General features: G+C 37.4%; 1 protein-coding gene and 1 non-coding gene across 7 annotated transcripts in view; one reads left to right on the forward strand and one right to left on the reverse strand.

Moving 5' to 3' along the window:
* The window catches only part of RASGRP3 (RAS guanyl releasing protein 3), a 123,070-nt gene that overhangs the window by 19,284 nt on the left and 79,232 nt on the right, over positions 1–24,554 (forward strand). For 2 of the 6 annotated variants that reach the window (XM_043988129.1, XM_043988134.1), the window contains exons 1-2: positions 6,634–6,725; positions 23,113–23,162. The exons of 1 other annotated variant lie outside the window; for it this stretch is intronic. The gene's annotated coding sequence lies outside the window, so the exon portion shown is untranslated. Of the gene's footprint in view, positions 1–6,633; positions 6,726–12,214; positions 12,260–23,112; positions 23,163–24,554 lie in introns of those variants that run through there. 3 more of the 6 variants (XM_043988131.1, XM_043988130.1, XM_043988133.1) reach the window with 3 other exon arrangements.
* On the reverse strand, positions 10,689–10,795 carry LOC122744863. The gene has a single exon (XR_006355202.1). It is a non-coding gene; the product is annotated as a U6 spliceosomal RNA (small nuclear RNA).

Consider the following 24,554-nt stretch of genomic DNA (forward strand, 5'->3'; position numbering starts at 1 on the left):
CACACACACACACACACACACACACACACACACACACACACACAATTTTCAATTCACAAAACAAGCATTTCCATAATACAGCACAATAAAAAGATGATTGCACATGAAACTACAAATCTACATGAACAACTTGCTATTCCCTCCAAATAAATATATAGCAAAGTTATCATGTAAATTACTTTTTTCCTTCCCTCCTTCCTCACTCTAGAGATGGCTACAATTAGACAGAAATAGGTGTGCATGTGTATACACATACATATAAATACTTATATATTTATATATACATATATGTGGTAAAATTATTTAGTACATTCTTCAATTTTTAGGGGTTTTTTTGGTAGGCAATAAAGGTTAAGTGACTTGCCAAGGGTCACACAGCTAGTTAGTGTCAAATGTCTGAGGCCAAATTTGAACTCGGGTCCTCCTGAATCCAGGGTCGCTGCTTTATCCACTGAGCCACCTAGCTGACCCTGTTAGTTTTTTCTTTGTATGCAGATAGCATCTTCATATGTCCTTTATTTTTATTTTGTGTATTTATAATAATCAAAATAACTTAGTCATTCAAGTCATTCTTAAAACAATATTGCTGTTACTATATACAATGTTCTCTTGGTTCTGCTCACTTCACTCTATCATGTTATGCAAGTCTTCTATGCCTTTCTGAGATCATTGAGCTCATAATTTCTTATAGCACTGTAGTATTCCATCACAACCAGATGCCACATACTTGTTCAGTCATTCTCTAGTTGATGGGGATCCCTGCAATTTCCATTTCTTTGCCACCACAGAGCATGTATGACTGTTTTTAAGAAATGCTGGACATAAACATCAGAATAATACCTTAGGTTTACACAGTGCTTTACAACTCACAAAGCATGTAGGAAAGTGCCTGACATATAATAGGTATTTAATAAATGTTTGATTACTGTCTATTTTCACATATATTATATGATTTAATTCTTTTTAAATGTTTTATTGATTCTCTTCCTTAAAATATTGCTGTCACTTCCCAAAGACTCTCTTTTCCAAATAGAACCTTCCATAGTCAGAAAATTTGTTCAATTTGTTCAGTCACTTTAGTCATGTCAGACTTTTGTGACCTAATTTGGGAGTAGTTTGCCATTTCCTGCTCCAGCTCATTTTACTGATGAGGAAACTGAGGCAAACAGGGTTAAGTGACTTGCCCCAAAACACATAGCTAGTGTCTATAACAAAGGAACAGAGTAACAGAAAAGCAAAATGAATGTACAACCTATTCCATACCTATAATCTACCACTTCTCTAAGAAAAAGTCGTGCTTCACCACTAATCTTTGAAATCACAATTTGTCATTGAGGTCTAAGATTTTCAATGTTATTTTCTTTGACAATATTGTGGTCATTGCGCTAATTTTTCTAGTTCTGTTCTTTTGCTCTATATTAATTTATACAAGCCCATTCAAGTTTATCTGAGAGCAGGAATTTCCTTGAGAGCAGGAATTATTTCATTCTTTTTCTTTGCATCCTCAGTGCCTAGTATAATGCCTGGCACTGAATAGGTACTTAATAGATGCTTGTTGATTGATTTGCTTGGATTTACTTCACTAGCCACTGTAAGAGCCAGGATGCAAACCCAGGTATTTTGATTCCCAAGTCCAGGGCTTTCCTTCCATATGTTACTTTTGTAGTCTGGACCATAATTGATGAAACCCCTCACCATCTATTGTCCAACCTCCTGTTGCCATCACCATTTCAATGTGATTTCTGAGGTAAGGGAACTTGCACTGATCAAAGCCATAAAACATGATTTTTGTTGCTCCTGCATATGATGAAGGTACTGAAGTCTTCTGAGTGAGAGCTAAATCAGTAAGAAAGCAACCCTTTTCATGGAGGAGGAAGTCTTTGCACTATAATAGATAATGAAGGAAATGGATAATAAAGGAATGGAGGTTTCTGAATATCACACTTATTCATAGATTTTTGAGTGTGTGATAGTGATTATAATAATATCAGGCATTTTAAAACCACTTCAACTTTTACAAAGTGTTTTAGATGTTACCTTGTTGAATCCTCACAACAATATAGTGAAGAAAGTACTACAGGTATTAGTATCTACAATTTACCTCTTAGGGAGATACTGAGTCTCAGAGGTTAAGTGACTGGCCTATGGTTGTATATCTAATAAGTTTAACAAGTGGGATTTAGATCTAGGTTTTCCTGACTTAGTTCATTATTCTAACCATTTATTCATGCTGCTTTTTTTTAAAGAGGCAGACTCCTTTTCTTTTGCTTTTAGCATTATTTAATATCCTATTATCCATGTATAAAAATCATGTCACGGTCTCAAGACACCTGTATTAGAAGAAACACTGCATTAGTATTTGCATAAATAATGTATTCTATGTCTTCCAAATACCCCCAAAGAGGAAATCCTTTCCCCTATAACCCTCCTTTCTCCAAAACATAAGGCTTTAGGGAAGAGGCCAACCATCTCAAGAGCTCTGCCTTTCCTGGTTGTCTCACAATGAGGAAATCTCAGCATGGTTTAAAATTGATTAAAACATTTTTTAAAGTTCCAAATTCTCTCCCTCCTCCATCCATTGAGAAGGCAAACAATATATCAATATACATGTGAAGTCCTGCAAAACATATTTATATATTATCCATATTGCAAAACCAAACAAACCAATAAAACAAGATACATAAAGAATGTGGAAAAAAATTCACAATCTGCACTGTGTTCATCAGTTCTCTCTCTGGAAGTTAGCACTTTTTTCCCTCATGTGTCCTTTGGAATTGTCTTGGATTATTGTATTGATCATGATAGTTGTCTTTCACAGTTGATCATCATTACAATATTGCTCTTACTGTGTATAATTTTGCTCCACTTTGTATCAGTTCATATAAGTCTTCCCAGACATTTCTGAAACCATCTTGTTCATCATTTCTTCGTGTTGTTTAGTCATTTTCAGTCATGTCTGACTCTTCATGATCCCTTCTGGGGTTTTATTGGCAAAGATACTATAATAGTTTGCTATGTCTTTCTCTAGCTGATGAAACTGAAGCAAATAGGGTTAAGTTACTTGCCCAGTTAAGTGTCTAAGGCCAGATTTGAACTCAGGAAGATGAGTCTTCATGACTTTGGATCTGGCATTCTATCCACTGGGCCACCTAGCTGCCCCCATCATTTCTTATTGTATACTAGTATTTTATCACAATCAAATACCACAACTTACTTATTCAGTCATTTCCCATTTGATGACCACCCTCATCTTCCACTTCTTTGCCATATGGCTAATACCATCCACCCATAGTTAGTCCAGCCAACTGCTAGTAGTAGTAAATACCCTTTCCTCATTTCCCCCAGTTTCTTTTTCAAGTTAGTAAATAACACAGAAACAACAACCATAGCAAAAACTTATTCCACATGCAGTTATGGATTAAACAATGGTCCCACTTGCCTGGGACCATTCTTCACACACTGCAGGCATGGACAACCGATCTTTTTCCCTAGCATTAGTCACTGAAGTCTGACATATTGTAACAGAGGAAGGATGAGCAAATAGGAATTTATTCACCATAGCATTTGGGAAAATGTTAAAAAAAAAAGTAACACCCATGTAGAATGAATAGGTATGTATTTTTAAAGCATATTTTATCACATATTTCCTTTCCACTAACTTTCTCCAGATTCTTAAAAGTGAATCAGGTGGGGGGGGGGCAGCTAAGTGGTACAGTGAATAAAGTACTGGCTTTATTATTATTTATTTATTCAGGAGGACCTGAGTTCAAATCTGTCCTTAGACACCTGACACTTACTAGCTATGTGGCCTTAGACAAGTCACTTAATCCTCATTTCCCTGCAAACAAAACAAAACAAGACAAAAAAGTGAATCTGTTTGAATGTGCAATAGACCCAAGGTCCAAACTGTCTGAGGATTACTGAAGAAAAAGTTTTTCACTGATTTTAAGAATTTTCCCAAAGCAAAGAAAATAAAAATAAAATAAATTTGATGAAGGCCTATTAATGGAAAGAGTGTTGGATTTGGAGTCAGCCAGCCTAAGTTCAAACCTCATTTGGGGTTTTCTTGGCAAAGATACTATAGTAGTTTGCCATTTCCTTTTCCAGCTTATTTTACAGATGAGGAACCTGAGGTAAATAGAGTTAAGTGACTTGCCTAGAGTCACACAGCTAGCAAGTATCTGAGGCCTGATTTGAACTCTGGTTTTCCTGACTCCAGACCCTGTACTCTACCCCCTTCCTGCCCCAAATCCCAGTTTTATCACCTGTATTATCTTGGGCAAGTGATTTTACTTTTTTGTATCATCTGAAAAATGAAAAGTTTGGAGTTAGGTGATATCTAAGGTCTTTTCTGGTTCTCTATTTATGAGGCAGATCTAAATCATGAGGTAGTTAAATATTTCAGTAGATAGTGTCCTGGACTTGGAGTCAGGATAGACCTGAGTTCAAATCTACTCTCAATCAGCTTTGTGACACTGAGCAGCTCACTTAATCCCTCTGTGCCTCAATTTCCTCATCTGTAAAAAAAATGAAGATAATTATAATACCTACCTTTTAGGGTTGTTGTGAGTTTAAAATGAGATGTCATTTTTAAAGTACTTTGCAAAACTTAAAGTAATTTATAAAGGTTGGCTATTAATATGATCTTATGAAATTGCCGAACTCAGGTTGTGCTAGATTTTTTTTTTCGTAAGGCAATTGGGGTTAAGTGACTTGCCCAGGGTCACACAGCTAGTAAGTGTTAAATGTCTGAGGCCGGATTTGAACTCAGGTACTCCTGAATCCAGGGCCGGTGCTCTATCCACTGCGCCATCTAGCTGCCCCAAGTTGTGCTAGATTTTTTAAAAGAAATTTGTAAGGGCAACTAGGTGGTGGAATGAATAGAGTCCTGACCCTAGAGTCAGGAGTGACCTGAGTTAAAATCTTGCCTCAGATACCTAGTAGCTGTGGGTCTCTGGGCAAGTCACTTAACCCCAACTGCCTCTGGGGGTTTGGGGAAAGAAATTTGTAAGTAAAGAAATCACAACTGTCAGTCTAAATGAACCTGGATAGTCATATAATTGTAATTACCCACCCCAATCCTAGATAAGTGTCTATGGAAGGGGGAAGCTGTAGGGAAGTTTAGGAATTGCAATATTCTAGGTATCAATTGAGTGGACTCTCTGTGGCAAACTGAACAGACTGCTCAAAGATGAGCAGACATGGGTGGAGGTTGAGATCTGTAGCACTGGAGAAAGTGTGCACATAATGGAGATTCATTTGGCTAATACCTTAATTGCAGGCTCAATAATTGATTCATGAGAAAGATAGGAGCTGTTGACTATTTGAAACTGCAGACTTGTGAAATCCCCACAGATTACCACAGAAGCCCGTGAACTTCTCATTCTAAATTTAGAATCTTCATGTTAGTTTCACTTACTATTCCAGCTCTTCAACATCTCTCTTTGACTGTTGATATCAACTAGCAATACATTGGTATAATATTTCTATGCAATAACCCATTTGGAGTGGCTACTAACATTTATTAGAGGCAACATTGGGTCAGGCAAAAACTACAGGTTAGAACTGAACTCTGGTCTTGGATCTCCCATGCGTTAACCATATGCCTTTTGCCAAGCCATTTAACTGCTTTGAATTGATTTTCATCATCTCTATAATAGGGATAATGTTACCTGCCTTTACTATTCAGAGATATTCTAGAGGTCAAATAAGTTAATACCTAGAAAGGGCTTTAAAATATATTGTCATTGGATCATAGAATGAGGACTGGAAGAAATCATCATAGACAGTATTAATGATAATAATATTTAGAAGACTCAGTACTTTAAAGATTCTAGGCTAAGATTGTACCCATAGACCAGTGATTTCTTGGAGTGATTCTATCATTCACAAGAATATAAACTCTTTAAGGACAATGTCTTTATTTAATATATCATTGTGTCCCCTACTCAGGGATGTTCTGAGGCTTAAATGAAATAGTGGATGTAAAGCACTTTGCAAAGTTGGAAGTATTTTCATAAAAGCTAGTTCTTGTTGTTGTTAGCCTACAGTTACCAAGCCTCTATTCTAGTGATGTTCTGCTGGACTCAAAAAATGTTTATCAAGCAATACAGAGCTATGCTACTAAATGTTTGACAACCAGGCTATTGGGGGAGGGAGGAGATATGCACACACACTTTTAAATTTAATCTGTATTAACATTTTCTTAAGTTTAGATAATCAACAATACAATAAATCAAACCTTGATTTGTGGCAATTATTAGTTTCTGTTGTGTAAATGTGGAGCACTGGCTCCAGCACAGGGGTGTGCTATTTTACACATATGGATGTTTTTGGTTGTTGTTGTTGTTTGTTTTTTTTTTTTTTTGATTTGGTGTTAGGTAATTCTTTGGATTTAATAGACTTTTAGTGGACAGACTGTGTGTGTATGTGTATATATTTTACAAAAGGTCAAGGGATGGAATATTTTAAAGATAAGCAAACATACAGCAGTGAATATATTTGTTTGGAAATTATTCAATGCTGCCAATATAAGCTCAAATTGGGTGTCTTCATGTCCATGACTACTTCCCTCCCTTTCCCATTATTCTCTTATTGTTTCTTTGCAGACCTGTTCCCTTTTTCCAGAAACATGGGATCTTTCCATTCTGTGTGAAAGGATAAAGCTTATCTCTTCAATTCAACATACACCAATTAAGTACCTTTCTACGTCAGCCTGTCAATAAGTATTTATTAAGTTAATTTGTTTAATTAACCTATTATGTTCCAGGAACTATATATAAAAGACAAAAGCAAATAAAATAGTTCTTGCCCCCAGGAGCTTACATATTATTTGGCATGAAGAACATGTACATCTACTTCTACTTTTCCTCATCTGCAATGTAAAGAAGTTGGACTAAGTGATACCCACAGCCCTTAGCAGCTCTAAATCCTAAAATCTATTTAAGTTTAACCCATGACTTTATAAAGTGCACAGTTCCAAACCACCAGTTCACAGAGGGCCTGGGGAATGAAAATTGAGGTTTTTTTTATTATGTTTTAGTCAAAGCTAAAGATCTAAAATCTTATTTTGTTATTTAGTCATTTTCAACTCTTCCTGACTCCTTTTGGGGTTTTCTTGGTAAAGATGCCAGAGTGGTTTGCCATTTCCTTCTCTAGGTCATTTTAGAGATGAAACTGAGATAAACAGGGTTAAGTGACTTGCCCAGGGTCACATAGCCAGTAAATGTCTGAGGCCAGATTTAGACTTAGGCCTTCCTGACTCCAGGCCTTGCACTCTATCCACTGTGTCACCAAACTGCTCTAAGATATTATACCTTTCATTTATTAAAAAAAAAAAGAATTTTTTCAGTTCTTACAATAACCATTTCCAAAGAAATTTTCCTCTACTCCCAACCCAACAAGGAACAAAAAAAGAAAGAGCAAGTACAGCTTGGAACAATTAACCAAACATATTGCCCAACTTTGAGAGTCTATGGAATGTGTCATATCCAAGGTCCCTCACATGTGCAAACAAGGGGGAGGGGAGGTGGTACCTTTATTTTAGACATAGCAAATTCTCCTTTAATTGATGAAGCATAAAAGAAAAGTGTAACACAATGGAACTTAGCTAAGCAGGGACCTCGGGCTTTGTTTCTCCAAAGGATAACATCATTATAATCAGGCAGCTTCACATGCTAAGTAGCTAGAGTGGTGGGTGAAAGATGTGGTAGAGTTTTTAAAGTGATGAAAATATTTTTGTGGGAAGTAATGGAAAGAGTAGTTAATGGGAGGGAAATAGGAAGGAACAGGAAGAAGTGAAATTAATTCAAAGAGAAAACATAATAGGAAGAAAGATTAACACTGAGATGACAGAAACAAAAGGATGCCACAAAAGTGGTGGACATAGTAGGAAAAAAATGTTATTTTTTTTGGAACTGTCATTGAATTTTTTTAATTGAATAGATAATATGAATTTGGATCTCATGTGTTGGAAATATAGAGTACACAATTGGGAAAGGATTGGGGGAGCATGAGGAGGAGGACTGGGATTGTGATAGCCATAAGGAAATAGACTGGACCAAGTATACAAGTGAGAAAAAGAATGTTTGGAATTTATTTTATTTTCTCCCATTGATTTCATCATTTTAAAAATTATGTCTTTAGCCTATACTCATGGTTACAATCAAAGTTAGATGTAAGACTTGTTATCTTAATGGGGGGATCAGGTATAAATCCTGTTTCATTTACAGAACAACCTATAAACTCTTTTTTTCATTGATCTTTCCTCTTGAAATTATCTTGCAGCTTATATGATATATCCCAGGACAAGGCTCAGATTGTAGAAAGTCAGAACTTCACGTAAAGGAACAAACTGTTTTATTTTTTTATAGTCATCTACGTTCTGAAAGATAACATTTATAGTCATCTACGTTCTGAAAGATAACATTGAAAGCATTTCAAGAATAGCCTTAAAACCCATCATCTAGGATCCCTTGGACAAAAAGCCAACTTTGGAATCTGGAAGACCTGGTTTCAATTTGCACTTAGTGCTTGCTGTCTGCCTTGGGCAAGTCATATAAGTTTTCTGGACCTCAGTTTCCTCATCTATAAAATGTTGGACTGTATGGTTGAGATCTCTTTAAGATCTTATAACTGTGTGGGGAAGCTAGGTGGCTCAATGGATAAAGCATCGGCCCTGGATTCAGGAGGACCTTAGTTCAAATCCGACCTCAGACACTTGACACTTACTAGCTGTGTGACCTTGGGCAAGTCACTTAACCCTCATTGTCCTGCCCCCCACCACCCCCCCCCAAAAAAAAGAAAAGAAAAAAAGATCTTATAACTGTGTTCCTATAGAAATACTAGCTGTGTGATGCTGGAAAGCTTGTTAAACTCTTAGTTCTTCTGGGAACTCTCTAAGACTATAAGTGACTCCCTAGTTCCTGTTATTAAATGTTAGAGGAAGTTATCTTACTGGGAGTTCCCTATATAGCCAAACAAAAAAAAATAACTCAGAGTTATATAATGTCTTAAGATTCATAAGCAAATGTTTTATTCTGATTATCAAAATTGTCTTAATATTCTAATATCTTTTTCTCTAAAGAAATATATTTAGGGGTCTCATTTTCCTTATGAGACATTATGGTGTAGCAAGAAAGAACATCTGGGAGTGAGCCTATCAAAGAGGTTGGAATGCTGGGTTTGATATAAGAAAGGCCTAAGTTCAAATCTCCCTTCTGATACTATCTGTGTGACCATGGGCAAGTTACTTAACTTATCTGCCCCTTACTTTTTGTTTTTTATATTAGTTAGGCTCGGTGGGGGAAACCAATTTACCCCAACATACAGATTCACCTCTTTGGAATCTCTATAACCATAAGAGGGTATTGAAAGGTATTCTTGCCTTTATTATGTTTTCCCTCCAATACAGACTTCACCCACTAGACTTAGCATCCTTAGCACACTGATCTGGTCATGTTACTCCTCATTTGCTTAAAACCTTTTGGTACCTTCCTGTCATCTTCTGAATACAGTTCAAATTATATTGTCAGGTGTTCAAGACCTTCCACAAGTCAACAGTGTGGTGTATTAGATGCTTATGAGTGCTTGTTGATTTGACTTGTATAAATGAGTCATTATTGTCATCATGTTGATAGTTTCCTAATCTTAGTTCCACCTTTGGAATCCCAGAAGGCAATATCTACCCCTAGAAGGGAAAAAGAATGAGTCTTGGACTCTGCCACACCAAATTTCTGGAAGATACCTTAGTGTCCTAGAATTGTTAATATTACCATGCAATTGTTTAGGCATTGAGAAGAACACCCCCTTAATTGAGTGTGGGGAGATGTAGATGAGAAAAGGACGAAAGGAATATAAAATATATTGTTTTTAATATACAAAAACATTAGGTTACGTGTTTTGAAAATAGTTTTCCCCATAGTAACTACAGCAAGCCATCCTCCTTGTATGAAATTTCGGACTTTTCCTCAATAGTAGCAATTAGGGGCAGCTAGGTGGCACAGTGGATAGAGCACCGGTCCTGGATTGAGAAGGACCTGAGTTCAAATCCAGCCTCAGACACTTAACAATTACTAGCTGTGTGACCCTAGGCAAATCACTTAACCCCGATTGCCTCATCAAAAAAAAAAAAAGTAGCAGTTAGAGATGGAAGCAATTAGCTATTAGGGATGTAAGTGGGCTGTAAAAATTCAAAGCCAGACTCTCAGACATAAGCTACTTAGACCAGAGTGGGGTCACTACTTATATAGATCATAGACCTATAGATTTTGAGCTTGAAAAGACGTTAACAGACATCTAGTCCAACTCCCTCACTTTCGGGGTGGAGGGGTAAAAACATATTTTAATCTTATTTTAAAAATAATTTTATTATATCTTTTGTTATACAACCTATATTTCCCAATATGTCTGTACCTCCCTTCTCAGGGAGTCTTTTAGTTTTGCTGAATTGATTTCCTTCTCTTTTAAAATTCATTTTTATGAATTAAAAAGGGAGGAAATCAATTCAGTAAAACTAAAGAATTTGTTGACAATATCTAACACTATTTGCAGTATTCCATGACCATGACCTTGGCCAACCTCCTCATTTTATAGATAAGGAAAATGACATATTTATTGGCAAAATAAAGCTATGAGGAATAGTTAATGTGCTAGATCACAGAATCATATATTTTTTATTTTTAATTTTTTAAAATATGGAATGATTTATAAAATTGCATGTCATCCTTGTGCAGGGGCCATGCTAATCTTCCCTGTATCATTCCAATTTTAGTACATGTGGTGCCGAAGCAAGCACTAGATCACAGAATCATAAAACAAAATAATCTTGACAGACTAGAATGATAAGTCCAAACCAATAAGATAAAATTTTACAGGAAAACTAAATGTGAGATCATATTCAGGCCCCCCAAAATCAATTGCATTAATCCAAAACAGAGCTCACCTGGTTTGGCAGAAATTCAAATGAAAAAGATCAGCCAGTTTTAATTGATCACAAACTTAGTATCAGCCAGTCATGTGATATAGTCACTAAAGTGCTACCACAACAATGGTAACCCTTGTCTAAAATTAAATGTTTCTATTGCCTGTCTCCTACAAAAAAATCAATAATAAGAATAAACAGATGAAAGAAAATTAATTTTATAATATCTTCTACATTTTGTTTCCATACCTGTTGTCTTCCTATGAATGAACAGATCAGAGAGCATAATGTCTCCTACAGGAAAAACCAGATCAGAGACAGACAGAAAAATCATAATGTCAATTTATTTTGTCCCAAGAAGAAATATAGTGTGACCATGTTGGAGACTCCTTTCCAAAGGAGCTCAGAGACTCCCTCATTATGAGGATATATAAGGTTTTCTTTGCTGACTGGTTACAGGGTGATGTCAGTTTTATTAGCATGATACAATTTAACCTAAAGCAAATACTATAGCAGGCAGCTTAAAGACACAGTAAGGGCTTACCAAAGACAAGGATGCCTAGATATTTGCTAAGGAGAATGATAAGATCTATTTACTCTTTTGAGGAAAGAAGATAGTGAATGGGGACTCATTAGTTGAAGTTTAGTCAAAATGGGCATTTTGATTTGTTTACTCTCTTGGGGAAAGAAGTTTGTAAATAGGGACTTATCTGCTAGCTGTCTGGGTTCAGCCTGAAGTTTTAGTCAATGGGCATTTTCCAGGGCCTCATAAAATCCATTTGGATAAAAAGGCAGCTCCATCAAATCCGGGTGATTTAAATACTCATTAACCATCTCACTTGTATCTAAATTATTAAATGTGGCAAAACACCCTATATAGGGAGGGATTTGTCTGCCAACAAATGTTTGGCAATTTATAGTGGAGGAAATAAGTTCCTCTCGCATTCCTCTTCTGCTTCCTGGCTTTCTTCAAATTCCCCACAGTGACCAGGAAGTCTGATTGTAGGCACTAGAAATGGGTGTAGATATTTGGGAAAGCAGTATCAAGGAGGTTTGGCAACAAATAGTATAGACCCAGATGTAGCACAATAATAATAGAACTCTATACCTTGGAAGTCCTGAGAGGCCAAATTCTTTTTTTGTTTGTTTGTTTGTTTGCTTGCTTGCTTTAATTTCTCTTTTTGACTTTTTAAAAATAATAAACATTTTTATTTGAAGTCTTGAGTTTCAGGGGACAATTAGGTAGTGCAGTAGATAAAGCACCAGCCCTGGATTCAGGAGGACCTGAGTTCAAATCCAACCTCAGACACTTGACACGTACTATCTGTGTGACCCTGGGTAAGTCACTTAACCCTCATTGCCCTGAAAAAAAAAAGTAAAGTTTTGAGTTTCAACTTTTATCCTTCCTTCCCTCCCTCCCCTAAGCCCTCCCTGAGGCAGTAAGCAATCGGTTATAGGTTATACAGGTTATAGGTTATACATGTGCAATTATGTAAAAACATTACCATATTAGTCATTTTGTATAAGAAAACTTGAATAAAAGAAAAAAATGAAAGAAAGTGAAAAATAGCATGCTTCAATCTGTGTTCCATCAATATCAGTTCTTTCTTTGGAGGTAGATAGTATCAATCAATAGTCCTTTGGGATTGTCTTGGATCATTATATTGCTAAGAATAGTTAAGTCATTCAGAATTCTTCATCAAACAATATTGCTGTCACTGTGTACCATGTTCTCTTAGTTCTGCTCACTTCACTATACATCAGTTCATGCAAATCTTTCCAGGTCTTTTTGAAAACATCCTGCTTGTTATTTCTTATAGCACAATAATATTCTATCACCACCATATACCACAGCTTATTTAGCCATTCCCCAATTGATGGGCATTCCTTTGATTTCCAATTCTTAGCCACTATAAGAAGAGCTGCTATAAATATTTTTTGTCCACATAAGTCCTTTTTTCTTTTTGGGGATGTCTTTGGGATATAGACATAGCAGTGGTATTGCTGGATCAAAGTGTATGCACAGTTCTATAGCCCTTTGGGCATAGTTCCAAATTGCTCTCCAGAATGGTTGGATCTTTTCACAACTCTACCAACAGCGGATTAGTGTCCCAGTTTTCCCACATCCCCTCCAACACCTTCCTTTTTTGTTATATTTGTCACTCTAATAGGTGTGAGGTGATACCTCAGAGTTGTTTTAATTTGCATTTCTCTGATCGATAGTGATTTAGAGGATTTTTTTTCATATTACTATAGATAGCTTTAATTTCTTTGTCTGAAAACTGCCTCTTCAGATCCTTTGACCATTTATCAATTGGGGAATGACTTGTACTTTTTATACATTTGACTCCATCCTCTATATATTTAATAAATGAGGGAGGCCCAGTTCTTTTTTCTTTCTTTCTCTTTTGGTGAGGCAATTGGGGTTAAGTGACTTGCCCAGGGTCACACAGCTAGTAAGTGTTAAGTATCTGAGGCCGGATTTGAACTCAGGTCTTCCTGACTCCAGGGCTGGTGCTCTATCCATTGTGCCACCTAGCTGCCCTGGGAGGCCCAGTTCTAAAAAACAGTCAGATAGTAGAAGGTAAGTTCTAGAGGGCAAGCACTTTTTTTTTTTTTGCCTTGCATATAATAGGTACCTAAATTTTGGTTGAATTAATTGGCATTCTATGAAAAAAAATTGAAAAAGATAAAAAAGAGACGGAGGAACAATCTCTTCATAACTTGTCCTTTTTTACCTTGTCAGTCTCTCTATAACTTACACCCAACCATATGCTGCAATGCAGTGACATTGACTTTCTTGCTTTTCTTCAGATAAGAAACTCTATCTACTTGAGCTATTTTCATTGATATCTACTCCAAGCCTGGAACTCTCATATTCCTCTTTTGCTTCCTGGTTTCCTTCAATTTCCAGCCAAAATCCCAGCTTCTACAGGAAAATCTTTCATACTCTCCTTAATTCTAGTGCCTTCCCTTTGTTAATGATCTCTAGTTTATTCTTGTATGGAGCTTGTTTGTATGTTATCTGTCCCATTAGACTATGAACAGCTTGAGATCAAGGACTGTGTTTTCCCTTTCTTTGTATTCCCAGTGCTTAGCATAACAGTGTCTGGTACATAGTAGGTGCTTACTTAATGAATGTTTATTGACTGAAGTTAAAAATAAATAAAAACACAACAACAACAGAAAAACAGGGCAAGAATACAAGCACAGGGAGATGATAGAGACCTAATTACTACAAATGCTTAGCCACAGTGTAGAGGACTGGTTATAATAAAGCAGGGACCCTGCTAGTAAAACTTGAATTTGATTTAGTTTACTGTAGGTTTAGCAGAATCACTGACTTCATGGTGAAATGGTTAAGTTCTTGACTTGAGATTCTAAAATTCCTATCCTGATGGCCAAGATCATTCAAGATCCTGGAGGTCTGAGCCTACAATTGGTATTTAGAGGCTACAAATGCAAAAAATTAGTTGTATCTAAGCTCAGAGATTGAAGCTTATCATTCCAGACTTGTTCACAGTGATAATGAGTTGATTCCTAGAGAGTAACAACTTATTTTGTAATTAGAGGTGGCTTAGTGAAACAGTGGGCAGAGAGCTAGACCCAGATTCACAGTAAGTCTAAATTCAAACAACCTCACATGCTACCTAGCTGAAGGTGAAGGTGAAATGACTCAGGAAACAAAGGTTTGATCTCCTGAACATATTAATTTTTTTTTTTAGTGAGGCAATTGGGGTTAAGTGACTTGCCCAGGGTCACACAGCTGGTAATTGTTAAGTGTCTGAGGTCGGATTTGAACTCAAGTCTTCCTAACTCCAGGGCTGGTGCTCTATCCACTGTACCACCTAGCTGCCCCAACATATTGATTTATTAATCAATGCTTGCCAATTGCCCAACAAATTGGGACCAGGTCCCTTCCTTAACTTAGGGCTGAACTCCGTATATAGGGGAATATAGACTTTTATACATTAAAAATATAATCAGGGGCAGCCAGGTGGTACAGTGGATAGAGCACCGGCCCTGGATTCAGGAGGACCTGAGTTCAAATCTGACTCAGACACTTAACAATTACTAGCTGTGTGACCCTAGGTAAATCACTTAAGCCCAATTGCCTCACCAAAAAATATATATATATAAAATCAAAGCCAATTAATTAAGAGGAAACAATAACTAATTAATGAAATCAATTAATTAAAAGGAAACAATAGGTAATCTGCTTTCCTTTTTTTTCCCTGTGGGGCAATGGGGGGTTAAGTGACTTGCCCAGGGTGATACAGCTAGCAGATGTCAAGTGTCTAAAGCTGGATTTGAACTCAGATACTCCTGAATCCAGGGCCGGTGCTTTATCCACTGTACCACCTAGCTGCCCCCTAATCTGACTTCTAATTGGAGGAAAGATTAGGGACTTTCCAAGTTGGGAGAGGGAGAGTGAACAGGTGCAATTTCCTGATTTCAGAAAAAGAGGTGTCCCAATTTTCCCAAGTATCAGTAAATAATCAAAGGAACATAGAAACAATAGCTGATTGATTAGTATGAGATCAATTTTCAGATAAGACACGTGGGTTGCTTGAAATGTACAGTTGTGAGAAAAGTCCTTGCATAAGTCTTTGGATCTGAATGGGTTTCTGGTCAGTATAACTTAGGTCCTTAGTTAAGGGTCTCTAAGCAGCAGGTAGAGGTGGTCAGTATCCCAGCCATGTAGAGGTAGGTTCAAACAATGGGATAAGGTTTTCTCCCAGTTTTCACAATTGAGTAAAATTTTCTCACAAGACAGAAACTGAACAAGTCCCATTATTGAATTGAAACTAAGCTAGCTTCAGAAATGAGTCACAGTAGTTCACTCTAATGCTACAATTAATCCCTTGCTGTCTTAATCCCCTCCATTCCCTCACTGAATGAGAAGAGGGTAGAAGCATTTATTAATTGCTACTGTGTACCAGGCATTATGATAAATGTTACAAACATCTCATTTGATCCCCATTTTACAGACGAGAAAACTGAAGCACAGAGAGATTAAGTAACTTTCCCAGAGTCACCCAGTTGTTGTGTCTGAACTCACACCCTTCTGAATCCAGGCCCAGAAATATTTCCCCTGTGTGCTCTAGCTGTGTGGGTATGTCATTTAACCTCCCTCAGCCTCAGTTTCTTTATTTATACAATGGGGATAATAATAGCATCTACCTCCCAGGGTTGTTGTGATAATCAAATGAAATAATATCTATAAAACTCTTTGCAAGCTTTAAAGTTTTACATAAATGCTAGTTACTGTTTTTTAAAAAATCATTATTAAAAGCAAGCCATTGGTTAGAGAATTTGTTCTAGAAATATTCTGGGAATGGACATTAAATTATTCCCTGTCTGATCTTCAGAATAAACTTTTCTCCCTTCTTTGAAAATATATACATTGTCATCTCCATTTTTCTACTGCCTCTCCTATTCCTGATTTATTTCTCAGAGTTTTCAATAGCATCTCCTAGATCATATCAGCAAGTATTGTTATCACCTTGCTTGCAATTCATCTTGGCTTGAATAGTTGAACTCATTTAAGGTGGCTAGTTAACTTGATTTCTTTTTGCATTTTACTCTGTTCAGGTTAAAGACCATTTTTACCCTGCTGGAGAAGATGCAAGTGTTACAGATGTATGTTTTCCCACCTGTGCCAGGGTGTTTTGTGAATAGTTTGGAATATGAGGCAGGCAGGAGGGGTGTGTGCTACAAGCACACAGTTAATCATCAAACATCCCACCCTATTAGACCATAATGGGGCTCAGTCTAGGAGTAGAAGTCAATCATTACTTGTCAATCACTGAATCTTGCCCCAACCCATTGAACACTCCTATTCTTTATAGATTGTTGCATGTCACTCAAAAATTAAGATAAGGATTAAGCAATTTAATTTGATTAGATAGAAGCATGGAAAAATTAAAAGCATTATACACATCCCATCAGTTACTTCTTTTTTTTTTATTATTATTATTTTTTTCCCTTTTCATTCATTCATTCATTCATTTATTTTTGTGGGGCAATGAGGGTTAAGTGACTTGCCCAGGGTCACGAAGCTAGTAAGTGTCAAGTGTCTGAAGCCGGATTTGAACTCAGGACCTCCTGAATCCAGGGCCGGTGCTCTATCCACTGCTCCATCTAGCTGCCCCCAACCATCAGTTACTTCTTAACATCAATCCCCTAGGTGAAACAAAACAAAACAAAACAAAACAAAACAAAACAGAAATACCAAAACTCAATCCAAAATAAAACAAAATCTCAGATGTCAATCTGATTCTTTCCTCTTATATCTCCCAGCTACAGCATGAGAACAGGAGGCAGGAAGTTTAAAATCATGTCAGGTTGTGGCACAGGAATTGTCTCTCTTTGGAACACAGGAAAGGGGAGAGCAAATGCCCCAAACCTATACAAATCTGTTCTAGAGGAAATTGCTTTTTTTCCCAGCAATCCTGATTGCCATTCTTCTCTCTGTCCTTTCACCCTCAACCTGCATCCTTTGTTACAGTCACCCCACAAGTCTGTCCCACTTGATCCAATTCTATGCTGGGAAAGTCACCTGATATTCTCTTTCACCACCAGCCCAGTTTCTGCCCTCAGCAGGAAATGCAAAGATATATTAGAATGTCATGGACTTGAGACTGGCCACTTCTTTCCACATAAGCCAAGTTGGAATTGAACAGTTTTAACCTCTGTCTGTATCTCTTTAACCTATAACCTTTTATCTGTTAATATTCACCATTATTATGGATTCCTTCCTTGTTGTTCTTGGTTTGAACTTTAAAAAAACCCTTTTGTTGTTGTTTTTTGTACACTATTAAGAGGTAATTCATTTTCAAATCTACTCATTCATTTACCAAACACTTATTGAAACCTTACTATGTATAACTGTGTTAGGTGTTAAGGGTGCAGCAGAGGCAAATAAGATAGAAGACATCTCCAAAGAGAAAAAATCTAGGAAGGAAGATAGGAAACACCAGATCATCATGATAACAGGGAGAATGTGTTAAGTGCATGGAAGAAATATAAATTAAGTTCCATAATAGTTCAGAAGAGGGCTTACCCATGCCCAAATGGAAGATTCAGCAAAAAGTTTCATTTAGAAGATGACTACTTTTGGGGGGGTGGGGCGGGGCAATGAGGGCTAAATGACTTGCCCAGGGTCACACAGCTAGTAAGTGTTAAGTGTCTTAGGCCACATTTGAACTCAGGTCCCCCTGAATCCAGGGCTGGTGCTTTATCCACTGTGCCACCTAGCTGCCCCATAGAAGATGACTTTTGAACTTATTTGTTTCTAGCTTCCTTAGCACCTAACACCATGCCTTATACATAGTTAGGGCTCAATAAGTGTTTGGTAAATGAATTAATGAATCTGAAAATGAGTTTACTCTTTTTTTTTTTTTTTTTTAGTGAGGCAAGTGGGGTTAAGTGACTTGCCCAGGGTCACACAGCTAGTAAGTGTTAAGTGTCTGAGGCCGGATTTGAACTCAGGTACTCCTGACTCCAGGGCCGGTGCTCTATCCACTGTGCCACCTAGCTGCCCCGAGTTTACTCTTAATAAGAGAGAAAAGACAGAAAAAAAGGTCATTTTAACTTCAAAGCCAAGTATAGGAAATTATGTCAGCACCAAAAGCAGGAAAACCCAGTATAAATTGAGAGAATGATGAGTAGTCTCTCTAATTTGACTAAAGTAGACAAGTCCTTCTGTCTGTCTGGTTTTGGTCAGGACCCTTTGAGTCTATCTTTTATATATACCCTTTAAAACTCAGTTAGCTCTCTATGCCAAAATACCGGTGTCTTTTAGATGCTATCTCCTTTTCATAATGACTGGAATAATTCAAGATTAGGTAGTAAGAATTTCATTTTTAGGATCCCTATTTTTCTGAGGATTTTTAAACAGAAGCTTTCTTAAAGTTTATAGTATATATCCAACTATTTAAATCTTCCTGTTTCTCACTTTTTCAACTTCAGGATGGCACGGTCACTTATTTCCAAGATTTCTGTCACCTTTACTTCACAAATTAGTTCCTCCTTGTTGATCACAATTAGATTCAGAATAAGCAGGACCCCTTATTGCCTTTACTTTCTGAGATTTTTAAAAAATTCCAATAAAAAAGAGATTGTTTTGCTGTTAGGGGCTGGACATTAATTTGTGGGCAGAAAGGAAAGCAAATGGTTCTAGTTATATAACGATAGAATCCACAATCCTGCACCATTCTAATGAACTGCAGAGATTAACATGATGGGTTTTTTTTGATTAGCATGACTTTTTTTTTTTTTTAGTGAGGCAATTGGGGTTAAGTGACTTGCCCAGGGTCACACAGTTACTAAGTGTTAAAGTCTGAGGCCGGATTTGAACTCAGGTACTCCTGACTCCAGGGCCGGTGCTCTATCCACTGTGCCACCTAGCTGCCCCGCATGACTTTTAAAATATAGAAGCAGCAAATCTATAATTAAAACTATTGGGCATAAATCATCAACCCACATGTTGAAGATTGCATCTGTATGAGTGGAGGATGAATTTATCAGTCAACAAGCATTTATTAACTATGTACTTATAATCTCCCAGGTACTGGGCTAAGCTCTAGAGCTGAGCATGAAATAAGAGTTTGAAAACTGATGGCACATTGAGATTTTTAGTCCAGATTGACAAACTCTCAGCCCTGAGAGCAATTTTGGACTGTCACAATCTTTGAGCCAAAAGGTGGATGAGGTATGCCTGGAAGTATTTTTTTGTTTGTTTTTTTGCAGTGCAATGAGGTTTAAGTGACTTGCCCAGGGTCACACAGCTAGTAAGTGTCATGCCTGAGGCCAGATTTGAACTCAGGTCCTCCTGAATCCAGGTCCTGTGCTTTATCCAGTGTGCCGCCTAGCTGACCCCTCCCCCCCATGCCTAGAAGTTTTAAAAATAACATATACATACAGTGTTTGGTGTGGCAGGTAGTGGCACAGTGAATAGAGTGCTGAGCCTTGAGTCAGAAAGACTCATCTTCTTGAGTTCAAATCTGGCCTCAGACACATACTAGCTATGTGATTCTGGGCAGGTCACCTAACCTTGTTTACCTCAGTTTCCTCATCTGTAAATTGAGTTGGAGAAGGAAGTGGCAAACCACTTCTGTATCTTTGGTAAGAAAAGCCCAAATGGGGTCACTGGAAAATGACACCAACAACAAAAACAAATACAAGCTTTGAGAAAACAGAGAAAGAAGCTGGGACTACATAAGCTGAGCATCAATAAAAATGGGGAGAGAGGTCCTTTGGCCCACCTAGAACTTAAGTCAAGCTAGAAAGAATTAGTGAAACAAAGGGCAAGAGAAAGGAAAAATAGAAAAGAGAGCTGAGCTTCTGCAATGAAGGGAAAGGTAGAGGTGAGCAGTCAGGCCTATGTAGGCATCTTGAAACAGAACTCTGACTGAAACCATTAATGGTAATCACCTCTTTGAGGATTCAGGGAAATTCCAAAAAGTCTGCTTCACCAGGTTTCCCTCCCTGTGCCTGTTCACTAATGTGCACTATATAATTGCTTCTGTTGGCATCCTTGACCTAAGTTTTCCCCATATCCTGATTTTGTTTCAAATTTAAAACCAGGGGTTAGTTGGAAATACAAAAAATTTAAATTAGATTACCAAACCTCTGTCTGAAGGCAAGGCATTTTCCTAATTGAGGGGTCTGAGTTATTATGATTGTATTGATAGCTTTTCAACTTAAATACACTTCATGACATAATAGAGAAAGGAGCCACATGGATCTGAGGAACATTATATTGTCCCTAGGCTAAAGGTGAGCTAATTATGGTAACAGCCCTCTGTCTTTCTGGAAATTTAATCATCTTGTTACAACTATTAGCTTGCTTGTAGTTTAGTCCCTTGGCTAGGGACTACATAATGTTTGCCTGGAAGGATTATCCTAACCTCAACAGTAGTAGGGAAACTCAAGAAATGGGCAGGTTTTGAGGATACAAATAAGTTCTGGGAGAAGTTCCTCTTCCAACCTCCCCCAGGAGATGTAAATAAAGATAGTCTCCTTTGAAAGACTATGTAAAGGTATTTCTTTGATTTACAGGATTGTAATTGATAGGCCAATGGATTAGAACCATAAATCTGAATCCTAAAACATGTTATCATGGGAATAGCACAATTTATCAGCTATATCTATTTATAAAGTGCTTCAGGGTTCACATTGCTCTTTCCTTACAATACAACTAGTGGAATGAGTAGCATTTTAATTGTTTTAAAAAAATCCATACTTAATTGCATCATTGTCATGAGATTCCTGCATTGAAAATACTTCCACTGACAGGGATCAGCAACTCTCCTATGATTTAATTTTAGATATCTACATGGGGTTTTGAAAGGTTAAATGTCTTGGCCAGAGTCACAAAGCCAGTATGTGTCAAAGGTAAGATTCAAACTCAGCTCTTTCTGATTCCAGGGCTTGCCCTCAAGCTACTGTGCCATGCTACCTCTTAGAGTAGGTAATACAAGTATTCTTGTACTATTCTCTCTGTCTCTCTTTCTGTTTCTCTCTCTGTCTCTCTGTTTCTCTATCTGTCTTTCTGTCTGTCTCTTTCTGTGTCTCTCTGTCTCTGTCTCTCTCTGAAACAGACTGAGAGGAGTTAGCTGATTTGTGTAAAGTCAGATAGCTAAGCAGTAGTAGAACTGAGGCCCCAACCCACATCCTCAGATGCTACATACAATGGTCTTTTCATTATGCTATACAACTTCATCAGTAACCAATAGATTAAAAAACTTTTTTAGTCAAAGTATCATGAAAAAATACAGAATTTTTGGCCATGTTGAGTAAATGAGATAGTTTTTAATGTGTGCTGCTGTGAGAATTGGAATGACAGCCCGTTCTGGGAAAGATATTGCAGGGAAACTCCGCCATGAGGAGAAAGCATGTGACTTGGAAACCATGTGACTTAAGCGTCTGGAAGTTACCCTGTGTCCAGACTGGAAGTTACATCTATAGAACCACGCATGGGACCTGTCAGTCAGAGTCACCAACCAATTAGCTTGGAGCTGTGTGTGTGTGTGTGTGTGTGTGTATGGCCCTATTTCTGGTTTCACAAGGGGGATTCTGGGAGAAACCCCTGAGGAGGGGTCTTTTGGGTTCCTGACCTCAGCTTGGTGGGTTGGAAGCTGGGGTCTATTAGATGGTTAGAGGAAGTTTGCCTTTTACCTCTCTCTCTCCTCACCAACTTCTGATGCACTTTAATAAATACTTAAAAGTCTAAACTCTTGCTAAAGCTTCTAATTTAAGGTGACCACTCATTAGATTTTAGACATAATAGCTGGAATTTTAGGCCCCCTTACACTACTTATAAAATGAATTGTTCATTCCTTTTTTCAATGGCTTCTTGTTGTTCTGCCATTTTAGTCATATCCAACTCTTTACGACCCCATTTGGGGTTTTCTTGGCAAAGATACTGGAGTGATTTGACATTTCCTTCTCCAGCTAATTTTGGAGAAGAGGAAACTGAGGCCAAGAGGGTTAAGTGACTTGCCTAGGGTCACACAGCTAAGAAGTATCTGAGGCCAGATTTAACTCAGGAAGATGAGTCTTCCTGACTTTAGACCTGGCATTCTATCCATTGAATCTCATAGTTGCCATTATCAATGCCTACCCATTGCCTAAAGGGGAAAGTCTAAACAGTTTTCCACCTGCCACTTAATGTACACATCAATCTGGCATCATCCCATCTTTCTGTCTTTATCTGTCTCTATTCCCTTAAAGTCAAATTATAATATTCATCATTCACTAAATGTGTCCCAGGATTTTCCATTTCTGTTTGTATGATTCCCTATGCCTAGAATTCCTTTTCTTCCCCCCATTCCCACCCCACCCTAAGATTTGCCTATTGAAATACTAGTTCTTCAAGATTTATTTCAATGATCAATTCCTTCATGAAACCTTTCCTGTATTTTCTCCTTTCCCCAAGCCCACTGGATCATGGATTTGGAGCTGGAAGGGCCCTTAGAGGTTAATAAGTTAAATAGTCATATTATAGTTGAAAAAACTGAAGCTCAGAAAGTTTCACTGACTTGTTCAATGTCACACAGGTAGTTGAGTGGCAGTCAGAATTATAACTCAGCACCCCTAAGTACAAATCCAGGGCTCTTTCCTCTATACTAAGCTTCCTTCGTTCTGAGTGAGTATAGTCAGTTTCTCTTGGGCTTCCCTTCTAGGCTCAAGGATTGTCATTCTGTGTTCTGGTTACTTCAGGACTAAAGAAAAGGTAAGAACATTAATGAGGCTTCTATTATCAAACAATTCTAACTTTTCTGCATTTCTGTAATACTGTGAGTACCATAATCAACAGTAATTCTGACTTTAGGGGCTGGGACTTTCATCTCTCATTTCTTGGTGGGTGATTTTTTAGTCTTGGTTTGGTCAAGTAGCCTCTCTCTGTTTTGTTTAAGCCAGGAACATTGTGATGATAAATGAAATTCCAGTAGTGTTGGTAAAAATCCTTTTTAAAAAAAATTATTTTATTATTTTCCAGTTACATGTAGAAATAATTTTCAACATTTGTTTATATAAGATTTCCAATTTCACATTTTTCTCCCTCCCTACCCTCTCTACCCCCTTCCTCTAGACAGCAGGCAATCTGATATAGGTTATATATACATAATAAAATTAAACATATTTCTGCATTAGTCATGTTATATGAGAAGGATCAGAGCACAAAGGAAAAACCTCAAATCAGAAAACCAATCACCAAAAACAAAAGAAATAGTATGGTCCGATCAGCATCCATATTCCACAGTTCCTTTTTTTTTTTTTGTTATGGATTTGGAGAGCCTTTTCCATCACGAGTCCTTTGGAACTTTCTTGTTCCATTGGATTGGTGAGAAGAATCTAGGCTATCACAGTTGATCAACACATAATGTTGATGATACTGTGTATAATATTCTTCTGGTTCTGCTCATCTCACTCATCATCAGTTCATGCAAGTCCTTCCAGGTTTCTTTGAACTCCACCTGCTCATCGTTTCTTACAGCACAATAGAATTCCATTACATTCATATACCACAACTTGTTCAGGTAAAAATTCTTTGAATTATGCCATCGATGCATTTAAAAAACACACCGGGGCAGCTAGATAGTACAGTGGATAGAGCACCGGCCCTGGAGTCAGGAGTACCTGAGTTCAAATCTGGCCTTAGACAGTTAACACTTACTGGCTGTGTGACCCTAGGCAAGTCACTTAACCCCAATTGCCTCACAAAATAAAAAAAACCAACTCCCCCCAAAAACCACCCCCCAAACAAACAAACAAACAAACAAAAACCACACCAACAGACACTGCAGTCATAAAAAAGGACCTCTCTATGGTGGTAACTGTGGACTAGAGAGAACTTTTTTGTGAGTTTTGTAAGGTGTCTTGGAAGAAAATGTCTGTGATCAGAATGATAAATCCTTAATACACCCAGGATTTGTGTTTTGGAAAACAAGGGAAATTTCTATTAAAAAAAAAGTGTGAAACTCTAACGGTAGGAAATATTTGACATTCATCTTATTTCATTTTATTTGACTATTAGCAATCTCTTTTATATGATGATTTTATTAATCTCCCGAGCTGCTAGTACTCTTTACCCTCCTCACACTACCTTTTATTTATTCTTCAT

Source organism: Dromiciops gliroides, chromosome 2 (assembly GCF_019393635.1).
Source record: "Dromiciops gliroides isolate mDroGli1 chromosome 2, mDroGli1.pri, whole genome shotgun sequence".
Lineage (NCBI taxonomy): Eukaryota > Metazoa > Chordata > Mammalia > Microbiotheria > Microbiotheriidae > Dromiciops > Dromiciops gliroides.